General features: G+C 39.6%; 1 long non-coding RNA gene across 1 annotated transcript; it reads right to left on the bottom strand.

Annotated features, from left to right (window-relative positions):
- Positions 1-8,410: 8,410 nt before the first annotated feature.
- Positions 8,411-11,426, bottom strand: LOC145438391 (uncharacterized). The gene is made up of 3 exons (XR_013914927.1): positions 10,205-11,426; positions 9,211-9,347; positions 8,411-9,079 (listed from the first exon to the last, which is right to left on the bottom strand). It is a non-coding gene; the product is annotated as an uncharacterized LOC145438391 (long non-coding RNA).
- Positions 11,427-12,586: the final 1,160 nt, after the last annotated feature.

The raw sequence follows: 12,586 nt of genomic DNA, 5'->3' as shown, positions 1-12,586 counted from the left end.
CAGATAATTACTTGTATATGTTTGTATGCAATGCAATGTATGCATATTCTTATTTGATTGGCCGGGCTGCAAGTGTGTTAATGGCTGTGAACTCGACATGCCAACCTGACACAAAGTCCAAGTCCACACTGGGAATACCTTCTCGCAAAATGGAGTTATTACATTGTTGAACGTCATCATGATATATTCCGTTATGGTCATGAACTGCTGGAAGACTTATGGTAGCTAAAGATTGTGCCATAGCACAAGCACCGCTGTATATTGCTGATCGAAATGGTATCATACAACTACTGTGGTAGCATGAAAATCAGTCATGCTACCAGTACGCAAAGAGGGATTTGACTTTTATTAATCTACAAAAGACTACCACCACAACAACTTTGAGGATTCTAGAGATTGCATGCCCTATTGTGACATTCATCAGCAATGCGTTCAAAAACTACATGTCAAGGCGGGAAGCAAATGCAGTTCTGTGGCTGATGTTGAAACAATACCTTCAATTTTGCAAACTTCAGACACTGCTCTGCGAGAATACCGTACTGATGGTAACCATGTCGGGAGAGCTCATGTCCAATCATACCATGTTTTATCAGTCCACATATTATATATCGTTTGACTGGCAAATATGGTATACTTGATGTGTTTTAGCTAATAAATCTGATAACTTTGCTGATATTATAGTATTGTCTAGGTCTACTCTTGAATGGTAAGAATGGTAGTGGCGATGGTTGATCTATATTATCCTTGACTCTTGACAAACATTTTTAGACTGCTACCAGTCATATCGCAAGGTGTCAGCTGTTTGTATTTGGTTATTGAATTGATGACTTCTTTCTATGGGCCTGTAGTCAAATCTCACATCTGGTTACAACTATCCGGAAATATACGTATCAAAAGTTACAACTATCCGACAATATCCGAAAAATAATCTGCGATAATATCCAAGTCCTATCCGACTGCCACGAAATCGTCCATTATCCGGTCCGAATGCTATCCGAGTCCGTCCGATGCTCATCACTGCACCAAAATGTCAATGAACAATTATTACAAATTCACCTCTAATGGGCTGTCGAAGTGACGTCATAGCAACGATGTCGAGTTAAGTGACTTGGCTTCAGTTTATTTCGAATCATTCGTTGGGTTCAGTTTAATTAGAATCATTCGTTCACTATTTATATTCAGCTGTTCCGCGCTGCAAAATCTCCTTCCAGGTTTCAATTGAAGCTGTGTATGGCTCTTTCCATGTACACACTGCTTAGGTCTAATATTCGGAAGTTATTCTACCGTCTCTAGACAAAGCTAATGAAAATACCAATAATCTTCCAAGTTCCATTATTGCTGAGAGATTATATAACACATCGTGCGAGATAACTGTATTTGCGATTACAATATTACGCCATTTAATTCCATTTTTACTAAATATAGAGCTTACACATCAATTTTATATACTCTTAGACGTACATTGCTACACTTTATTTATTCAACTCATTGAAGATATTTTACATCTAGGTCATATATAATTGAAAGGACTATATAAGTCGGGACTACTGGTATTGCGCACGGGATAGCCTGTCAAATATGGACGTGAATCCTGATATAGAATATATATTGGCCGGTGAGAAAAAAAAAAAGTTGGAATAATATAAATATAAATTAATAACAATTTGATAAAATAGGATGTCACTGACATTTTGGACGTTAGTGCAGGTCAGTAACCAGGCTGAAATTTTCGAATTGAGATCGCAGAGATCCCGTAGTGACAAGAATGTATCGCAATCGCAACTTACATAATAAAATAATTAGGTGGTATAACTTCGGTACTCGAAAACATTGGCTTTTACACACTGTTCACAAAAATCGTGCATATCAACGAATTCCATCCTAGCGTAGGATGCAAATATATAGACAATTGCACATTTATGTCAAGGGGAAGAAGGTTATGTTTTTATGTAATGCTCCGAGAAGGCGCAAGAAGGTCATCTATACAAATATGGAAAGAACTAGTTTCATATTCTACAGTATCGTCACAGCAATGGCGAATTTGGTGAACTCATTGGTTAAATTGTCCCTTAAAGAATTTTACAATTTTAAGGCCGGATTGTGTCTATAAATTAGAAAATTGTTATGGTTGGAAATCCGTGCACTAGCCCAACGATTCCTGCCATCGCCATTACATATTCAAATGCATAAAACCACAACAATAGGTTATACATGTTTTGCTTTTATTAATCAGTTTCTCGAATAGACAGTGAGTGGCTATCGGTGAAGGCGCTGATTGAACTTCGCGGGGTCGCGAACATCTTAAAATCGGAAATGCAGTCGCCGCTATGAAACGATTGGCAACCACTGAAATAATAGCCTGAACAGATTTTCAAGTTATGTACAATTTGTAGAATTAGGATTATAATCGAAAATACTCATTTATGCAGTTTTAAATGAAATTGGGACAGTGGTTCCCAAACGGCGGGAAATTCCCCACTGGTGGGGAAATTTCAGGATTTTTGGTGGGGAATAGACTCACTTTTGAAAAAATCATTACAGAAATATTCTCCTTTATTAAATGTCGTTTTGAAATGCCGACCGAATATTTAATTGCTCATTTGCAATTCAGCGATTGATATTGTCAGTGCCTCCAATTAGTGAGAATTTTCATGGATAGCGACACGCGATCTCCAGGCATGTTTTTATTAATTTGTACACCATCATCGGTCACGAAACGTAGTGATAGAAAAATTCTGATTCGTTTTAATACGAGCTCATATTGCTGAACATGTATTCAAGGGAGTTCGTGGACTCGCTAATTGATAGCACATCCGGACTCGTTACAAAGGAAATTACATATTTATGTTATTTCAAGTTCTTTCAGTATTGTGCGAAAGTGTAGTTTACGGCGTCTTATATAATATATATATATGTATCGCACGCATGAGTTCGTCAACGTCGGGAAGTTTATCTGACCCATATATTATTCGGAATTTACGTATGTAAATTGATGCTACCCCACAACATTTGGACAATTTTCAAACCCCTCCTACTTTTCTGCTGGCTGCGCGCCGGGGTGGATACATATATTTACGGACGTGCGTTTACGATGACGAGTTCACCGCTGCGTTAATTTTATTGTGTGCTGAGCAATTCCGGGGATCTTAACAATCACCAATAGCACGTACTATATACTAAGCAAAGTCTTGCAAAATTTTATTGGAGGTAGCACTTCACAGGGTAGATATGAATATAGAGTTTTTAGGTGGAAATGAAGGCTCGTAATAAATCGGAAGTTGGGAATTAGGATAAAAAGGTTGGGAACCACTCGACTACGAGGACTTCCATTAGTTTATTGCCTATGTTAAACTTCTAAGTTGAAAGGCCAATCTTAGTGACAAATGCAAAAGAAATAATGATGCCATGTATATAGATATCATGTCAAAACACTATCAAATAAAGTTCGATATCTATGCGTTGTGAATTCGCTCTGACCAACGATAAGAATGCAATTAGAACATACTTTATATTGTAGTGATAAATAAATCAACTTTGCTGCGAAAGGCGTTGAATTAAATTTGGAACTAGTATAATCATATAATGACATGTAATTAGTGCAAATCGTACTTTAAGTCCTGTGTAGTCAATTTCTGATCACCTCAAGTGAATCGATTACATGATATCCTACAGTCTTAACGATGATAATTAATTATTATTCCTATTTCCATTCATAATATATAGATTTATAATCTGGAAAATGATAAAAATTTGGATTCTACAACACCAATATTTAGAAGATCTGCGCAGCAGACAGAGCGAATTATTGAATGGAATATATAACTAACACACTATATTAAATCCTGCATACATGAATTGCTTTAACTTGTCTCATGAAAATATACGTGAAATAAGTCTGAAACGAGTTAGTACGTTTCACACATTGTTAATTTCTTGATAGACTGGATCTTTATATTCGTTTCTTGCTGCATCCGATTGGAACATCTCATTTGCGTAAACATTTTGCTGCATCAAGAATCGCTTTGCAAGGTGGTGACAACACTTATAGTCGCTCTGAAATATTGACAGGGATAATTTAGTTAATCATAGTTCCATATATATAATTTGATGTACATATTTAATGTGGGATGTGGCAACGCTTCTTGCAACATTGGATGTAGTTGTGAGTAAATCGAACAAACGGAATATACCATTTAGTCTGAAGAACGATAATGCCATTCTCTCACGACATGTATGTAAACAAACAGTATATTATAAAAATGGTTGATATTTGAGCTTGAATTTGTATTGAACATGCGTGGTATACGTTCACAATTGTATGAAGAGGTAGAACGAAGTAACGTTCTTCCAAGACATGGTGGGGGGGGGGGCGTTTCGTTAAAAATTAGATACTTATAGCAGTGGTTGTTAAGCAGGGGCTCTGCGAGCCAGTCTCAGGGGTTTCACAGGTTGTCAAGACACACAAAACTCATACATATGATTTGTGGATGACAACTCATTATTTGTTGCAGGCACTTGGGCTCGACTACTAGCTGAATTCTGAATGCCTTGGTTTCAGGCCGTGTGCACTGGGCAGTGACGTAGGCTACTCTGGGGGTTTGGGTTGAAAATCGTAACATCGGCCTTTTGATATGTCGAGTCTAGCTCCAATAATTTTGCAGTGGTTCCCAAAGCCAAGTGACGGGGTTCCCTGGAGGTCAAGACACATACTCAACTCGTAGAGGATGAAACACTCGCCGTGCTCATCATTACGTGCAATAAGTTCGGTCGGGCAGTATTGGGATCCGAGATATATGCCCATACCATTTCTACCTCAAATATTCATAAGCTCATTTCTAATCAAGCAATCGGTAACACTCGTTTCGACCGAACTATACAATCACGCTTCCAATGTGAAGGTTAAAATTTCCGAACTGCTATCTGAAAGGGAATTCGCAACGACTGTTCATTATAATCGCTTTGTTCTGTTAATACTCTGCTGACGCACAGTTCATTTTGCGAACCAGGAATCTATAGTAATATATTCGGTGTGTGCTGCTTTTGTTTATATGACTTCAGGTTTCCGCGTAGGCTTGAAGATTAGCATATGTGTTCTGCGGGTTATTGCAGGGTAAGAACCACTAACCTAGAGTGAACTCAATATAGAATACGACACCAACCATTGTAGATATATACTTGGACCTTGATTACTGCTGCATGGAAATATGATCCTACAACTTATTTACACCGATATAAATTTTATGTTGTAGCATGAAGAACCATGGTAAAAATCCAACCCCGATTAGAAAACACTTCCGCTGTGACTGCTTACATTACCCAAGGGTTGCATTTAAAACAGAAATCACCTTCAAACAAACATGTTCCTAGATCACCAAGGTTGGGATCAAATTGACCCCAAAGCGAACAAATATGTATGCCATATTTTCATGTGCGTTCGGATTGTTGTTGCCAGCCACGTAATCCTAAATTGTGTTATACACTATCAACCAGAATAAAGCATTAGCTCAGAGGTCTCAAACACGCGGCACGCGAGAGCATTTTGTGCGACCCGCGACGGCATTTTGGAATCTCAAGTAATCAACATATTCAAGTGAAATATCCTTTTTGGATATAAGATCCTAAAGTTCATCCTAAAACTACTATAAAAACCACTGAAATCTCAACAATTTTGTTTAAAATAGACAGGGACTACGAGAAATCCCATTGGAAGTACAAGTGGTACGATCGCTAAAAACGTAAAGAAACAATGCTATTACTATGGCTCAATAATGATTATAATTAAGTTGTTATTGATATGTTCCAATAATAATCGAAAGCAAAATCTAACGCGAATTTAATTTGACTTTGGCAATAAGAATAGCTTATACTTATCACGACTATATCAAAACCCGGATTAGGCCATACCGATAAAATGCTCTACTATCATATCAATCTTCAGTACATTTTTAAATATTCTATATAAAATTGTGGCACGTCAAAGTTCCACTAGCTGCAATATAATAACCCTGCAGTTGGGCGATATCATGATACATCCTCTCGTATGATGTTTATAACTCATTATTTAAAAAATTAGGCCCGCCACAAATCAATTTTATTCAAATATTTTGAAACGTGATTTTTTCCGTGTCAAGAGTGAATAATAATAATAGTAAATTACATTTCCACGATTTTTGTGGAATGCCTGTATACAAGGTCCGTCAAGTCAGGCCTACTTGGAAATTATGCATCCAAAATCCCTATTATTGATGCTGCGGCCCGCGGCGTCATCCAAAACTAGGAATTTGGCCCGCGAGCACATTTCAGTTTGAGACCTATGCATTAGATGATCATTATCGCTATTACCTCGCCGCTAGGAGCTATTGATTGAGCATGGGTCAGATTTTGAAGGTATAGTGCAGGGGGGTTGCGCGAGAATTTTTGTCAATTTTGCCAATGTCTGTATAAATTGTGACTGAACATGTGTTTCACAACCATTCTGAAGAGACGATTATTGAAGATTAAATTTAATTCGTATTCTAGAAAGCTTGCCAAACTCAAACTCCAGCAGTCGCGCCCAACGGAGTATAGGATAACTTCAACTTCATTTGAGCAAATTTTTGATATTCTTTGAAGATTTAGAGAAATTCCTACGTGCAAGTCATTCATTACTCTATAGCGTTGGCAGTAGCCTAAATCTCTGTGCGCTAGGTAACTGTTGTTGATAGCTGGCGAACTGCAATGCCTAAGACAGAGTTAGATGCAATATATGTTGCCCGGTTTCGCCCTCAATTTGGCTATAAATCAACACAATTTAATTCATTTCCAAAACTGATCAAATTTAGCATGGCAGGGCAGAACGACGCCGTGCTCTCTGTAGTCACTACCAGTATCAGGATTAGCCTCGGTGCAACCTACCTTGAAATTAATTGATGTCCTTTTAATGTTATTTTTGTTATTTTCAAACAAGTTTGGGGAAGTTTGTCAGCAATGTAAAAGACTAAACAACTGGAATGCGGATTCAAAATTGGCGTAAGATATACCTCATGTATACTATTAGATCAGGGTTGGGCAGCCCGTACGACCGCATGCGGCCGTAGAAGGGAATTTGTGCGGCCGTGGACGCCTAATTCAATTAGTATGTGTTTCCAGCCGTAGACATGCAAATTGCAATTACGAATTCACTCCCGACTTTTCGAGAGATTTTATTTAATCTTGAAATTTTCTTCGCGCTCCGCGCAATTCAACCAGACTTCATTTTTCGATTTTAATGCAGTAGCACTCTTCTTAATTGGAGCAGGAATTGGAATCCTCAAGAAATAACAATTAACTCGAGGCTCTGAAAGATTTTCGCGCTGCGCGCGACAATACGCACTTCCACCGACTATTCATAACATTGCCACTCGCGATTTCGGTGCGTACAATAGGCCGTTGTAAAAAGTAGAATAGTCCGGAGTTCACCGGGAATGGATAGGGACAGTTTACCATAGGCATTTTGCGTCCAGAGCGTTCGTTGCGGCTATGCTCTGGAATGCGGCCTTAATTGTCTTCGCGCTCCGCGCAATTCAACAAGACTTCATTTTTAGATTTTAATGCAGTAGCGCCCTTCTTAATTGGAGCAGGAATGGGAATCCCCAAGTACTTACAATTCATTCGCAGCTCTGAAAAATTTTCGCGCTCTGCGCGACAATGTGCACTCCCAGCAACTATTCATAAATCATAACATTACCACTCGCGATTTCGGTGCGTACAATAGGCCGTTGTGAAAAATAGAATAGTCCCGAGTTCACCGGGAATGGATAAGGACAGTTTACCATAGGTATTTTGCGTCCAGATCGTTCATTGCGGCTATGCCCTGGAATGCGGCCTTAGGCTACATAAGTACCGAAATGCGGCCATGATTAGCAAGAAGGTTGCCCACCTCTGTATTAGATGATGTGCTCTTTTTGACGTGACGATAAATGTAAGGGGGTCAGGGGGCGCGATTTTTTTGATCATCGCCAAGGAGGGCGAGTGTCATATTTTTGAATTCTCTCATCAACAGTCATAACCTTCCATGCCATCAAACAATCTGTTGGGGTTGCTAGCATCCCCGTTGGATTTTTTGATACGACGATAAGGGGGGCACGAAAATTTTCACTATCATAAAGGGGGGCGTGACTGAAAAAAGGTTGAGAACCACTGGTATAGTGGATAGACTAAGTATTTCTCTACTCATTGTGGTCGGATCGATTTCGACTGTTTATGGCTCTTTCACATTGTTTATGTCACGAAGAGTCAACGAGGCATGACAACGAGTTTTCACATCTTTTTGCTGGTCAGATAAAGTGATGGGGTATGTTTGACCCCAGACAGCTGTATAGCAAAATTGATAAGGAAAAAGCATATTAACTGAAGGAGGCAATTTGACCCCACCTCGCCATTCGTATAGGTGGTTCCCCACCCTAGTGGTCTAGGGAACAAGGCACTTGTTTAAAACATGTTTTTTATTGTTCTTTTTTGTCATAACGACACGAATATTTAATTGTGACATCACAGTGGTTTGACATTGACAATTGAAAATATAGGGTAAATATGGCTTCTTCAACGAAAATGGCTTCCGACCACTGTCTAATGAACAGATCAAAAATATATTTAACCAGGACTACATCGTTATGAAGCATTTTTACGGTCGGCGGTCATCGTCATCAGAACACCCATTCCGCACCAATGATATATATCTGCATGCTGTACTGACGACGATTTCTTGGGTTCAAGCCCCCCCCCCATCGGATATGTCAGCTATTTTGGGTGCATATCGGCCGTAGGCCCATAATGCATGTTTTTTCGTACGTGTTTCCACAATTGTGGGGTAATTAACATCTAAATAAACATGTTTTTGAAGGCAATTGATTAAAACAGCGCTTGTTTTAGACGTAATCCTGCATAACACAGTGCCAAGACAAGACAAGAATGACGGAGACTTACCAGAGTTCTGACCATTCCTGGTCGAATATCTCGGAGATTTTTAACGGTGCGAGCGACGTCAATTCTATTCTCTCTCTCCACCCTTGCGATGATGTTTGCGACTGCTATGAATACTCCTGTTCTCCTCAATCCGTCACTGGAGTTGAGGATACACAGAAAAAGAAAGATTTATATGGGAAAAAATAATATACAAATGTACGACTAAAATTCGATCGACAAGATAGATCAGTAATTTGTGGATTCATGTTAAAACTGAAAATCACCCACGTGCAATGCACCAATACCGTTGCAGCATTTGCTTGGTCGTCATTCTCGATGGTGTATTTGATAAGATCAATCAGCAAATCCTCGTTCTCGGGGACTTGGTCACTCTTCCAATGTACAAATTGATGCTGTATGATTGTCTGGAAAATGAATACCGTGGGGTACGAATCCAGCTAATTTTCCAACATCAAATGTCGGTATCACACCATTACCAAGCAATAAAATGTTCCACGCCGGCTCAGCATATCAGTGCATATCAAGTAGCCATTGCATTGACTTGACGAACATTTTGAATGGTTATGTTACCTTGCGATATTTGGTTCACGTTAACGTAAATAACGACAAACTCGCTCAGCAACAGAGAATAAATTAAGAGAGTAACAAGATGAACTCCGCCCTTGGCGACATATCATTGGATTGTACACGTACGTGGTACGATCAGTTTAAAGTTAAATTATTACCCTTAGTCGGTTGCGCAATATCGTAGCCGAATGCCAGTCGCATCTATAAGTAGCCTTTATTTCTGCCGTGGATTTGCGACAACCATATATATATATAAATATTTGATTAGGTGTGGCGTCCCAATTATGGTTTGTGAAATCACCTCCACGTGAAATCGTCGATGGTGCCATGTTTTAGGCTGTTTATCAATCCCTATAACCGGGTGTCGTCGCTATTGAAGATCCGATTCATATCATATCCTGACACGTTGCTAGAATATCTCAATGCAATAACGTGATGTTGACACGGTGTTATTGCATGTCCTAGCAGAGTCATTGATATTGATGCTGTCTGGTTTCCGCGACTCTTTTCTCGTTCTTTAGTAGCATGCGTCCGTAACCAGACCCGTCTCCATGCTCTTATGTAAATACCCGAGGGAACAGCGAGTAGGAGCAACCCAGATAAACTGAATCTCGGAAACTTCAAATCGTTCCAAAGCAAATACTCACATCTACCGCTTCTCGTGCACATGTATATATATTCATGGTTCACTCACCCGTGGTTGTTGATTTCGCTTCTTTAGATAAAATATTCTTTCGATCGACGCCCTTCTTTTGTTCACACTGTGGAGGGTGATGCTTATGCTGTTGTAGGACAATGGTGCATGGAGCACCGAAGGCCAGTATTCGAAAAATTGACCTTGGTCGTCCTACAGCATGAACGAAATGGTCAAGATACCGCACCTTTCAAATTGGCATCCTCAAAGGATCTGCGGTGAACCAGACATTACTTTTATGCCGGGGGTCACCAACTCAAAATTGGCCTATTTTCCATGAGGGCTAATTTTCCAACTTGGTAGACGCCACCCCGGCCAAAAAATAGCAATATTGAAAGGCCAAGGATCTATGATACTGTTGCGTCACTCAATACCACGTTTACATAACCTGTTTCCGTCCAGGTGATGTCCCGAGGGCTACATGCTGACAATGGACCGTCAGTTCGTGACCAATGCTCAATATCACAAGAATAGCCTTAGTGTAGCTGTTAGCTTATACGAGAAAGAAGATGAATGGTTGTTAAACATTTTACCACTGTTGGGATGACTTGTCATTTGAGGGGCGTTAGAACGCTACGGGAGCGCGAAAGAAAATGGCTTAGCATTTGCAGTAGGTCATATAGGGATGTGTAGTATAACATTAGATCTATAGTTCTACAAATAGCTGACTTCTCGATGTGATTTTTACTTCTACTAAATTCATCAAATGTTGTAATTTTTCGTCGCGCATATCATATAATGGCGATTTATGCTGTATATTTCCGTGGAGTGTAATTCTTCTCAAATGTTGGTCTCATGATTCATGCGCGCGTACGTTTAGTTGGCAAAGATTCAACTAAAAAGTTCCATCACACTAGATATGAGTGTTATAACAATAGGCGTTGTATGTTGCAGCATAGGCTACTGCATATCTAAGTCTTGGAAAGTGGCACTATACCAATTTTATTAGTGGTATCCCTCTGTACAGTAGACACACTTAAAAGTATTCTGGAAAAAATGATAAACTATCTCGATGCATCTGGGACCTACAAACTGAAATTGGTCATGTTCCAGGTGATTTACTGATTGCACAATGATCACACTAAGCAATAAAACTATACTCAATGCTACTTCAGCACATCATCATTCGCAGGGTTGAAATCTGGGTGTGTACATTGGGCTCGTAACCAATGGGTATGATGTCGTACCCAACGATTGAAATAACAACCTTGGGTTGATCGAGCAAATAGTACATAAAAGTAATATATCGTTTATTAGTTAAGTGTTGATTGGGCGTGGTTCAAGCGCGAAGTACTTTCATTTCCCCGGACAACACCCCGATGTATCGCACCATCGTGATTAGTGCCACCTTTAAAATATGGGGGGAGTCGCCAGATCATATATATTTCTGAAGAGAGCTCTGGAAGAAAAAGAAGAATCTCTGTTTTAGACCATCGATTTCGATATTTTCGATGACATTTCAATAACATTATTAGCATAATACGATGGGACGGAACTTTGCACAATTTCGTAGCAGTCGAGTGAGACACAGATTCTAATACATATTCTGTTTCGGATAGTTTCGGCTAAATGTAATCAGAAGTGAGCTTTGATCAAAAGCCCAAATAAATAACTCATCAACTCATATAGGCTTAACCAGTGGTTCTCGAGCAGGGTTGCAACCAATTCACAAGGTTCCGATCAATGTTCCCTAACAGCTGCGCGCGTGCGCGGCCGCGCACTGCTGTCAAAGTAGCCGCTCTCAAAAAAATCAGTGCCGCGACCGAGAAAGCCGCAGTGATGACCTTTTGTAATTATTTCCTGGTCGTTACGCACTGTCCTCCATTGAACCGCACAGTGAGTTGGTGAGTGTGCGCCGAATCGTGAAAAATTAAAGGGAACATTGGTTCCCTGGCATACGTCAATCTCACTTTTATAGTTTTGACTCGAGTCAAGTCGAGTCATTTTAAATTGACCATCGAGACAAGTCCTAGTCCAAGTCAGTGAGTAGAGGGTCAAATTCGAATCCGAGAATGGTGTGAAGTTCGGTTGAACATCGAATAACGCATGCTTTCGGACAAACTAATACCGTTCACCTTGGCTACGAAATCGCGAAAAATTGTGATTTGCATTGGATTTGGTATCCCTTATTGTCCATAGCTTTACAATGCCTTGCTTCAACTTAGAAAACTATAGAAAAAATTATTGTGAAAGAGAGATTCAAGCTCGTACCTCGAATTTCGAATTGTTCAACGTAATCACTTTGTCAACTCGATTATCCCAGAGTGCTCGCAGGAAATATTCCACCGTCGATTTCGACGGTCCTTTGGATGCAATAAAATGCACCCTTTCACAGTAAGTCTGAATTAAAATAATTTTTTCACTTGACCAACGCACCCATGA

The sequence above is a fragment of the Botryllus schlosseri genome, chromosome 4 (assembly GCF_051294905.1).
Source record: "Botryllus schlosseri isolate E-star chromosome 4, Bs_hap1, whole genome shotgun sequence".
Lineage (NCBI taxonomy): Eukaryota > Metazoa > Chordata > Ascidiacea > Stolidobranchia > Styelidae > Botryllus > Botryllus schlosseri.
Note: the sequence above shows the minus strand (reverse complement) of the source record. Positions and strands in the feature narration are given on the sequence as shown.